Here is a 372-nt window from a genome sequence, read left to right as displayed (position 1 = left end):
GTGCCCTCCCGGACGAGTCTCCGGGGGCTCAGCTGGGGGCGGGAGCTGGCAGCAGGCAGTAAGCGTTTCCCGGCCGATGTTCCTGGCATGAGCCACAACCGCGGGCTCCATCCCCGGCTGCTCCACAGCCTGACGCTTGGCGCATGGGATCTCGCAGGGCCCCTCCTGTCCCCCTGTAAAGCAGAGACGTTGCACTGGGACCACCCTGTGGGTGCTGTGGGATGACAGCCCTGGCGTGGCTGTGGTACCAGGGGCAGGAGATGAGCACAAGGATTCCCCCAGCTCGGCCGCAGCTGCCTGTGCCGCTTTCCGGATCCTCACCCCTGCGCCGGTCCCGCTCCCTCTCCCCCGCTGCAGATCGGCTTCACGACA

At 68.0% G+C, this 372-nt stretch overlaps 1 protein-coding gene across 1 annotated transcript in view; it reads left to right on the top strand.

The window, feature by feature from the left end:
• Positions 1-372, top strand: part of LOC104499801 (2-oxoglutarate dehydrogenase, mitochondrial-like) — a gene marked incomplete at both ends in the record, with an annotated part of 11,572 nt that overhangs the window by 8,839 nt on the left and 2,361 nt on the right. The window lies entirely within an intron of this gene.

Source organism: Buceros rhinoceros, unplaced genomic scaffold (assembly GCF_000710305.1).
Source record: "Buceros rhinoceros silvestris isolate BGI_N320 unplaced genomic scaffold, ASM71030v1 scaffold21709, whole genome shotgun sequence".
NCBI lineage: Eukaryota > Metazoa > Chordata > Aves > Bucerotiformes > Bucerotidae > Buceros > Buceros rhinoceros.
This window is presented reverse-complemented; position numbering and strand designations above follow the sequence as displayed.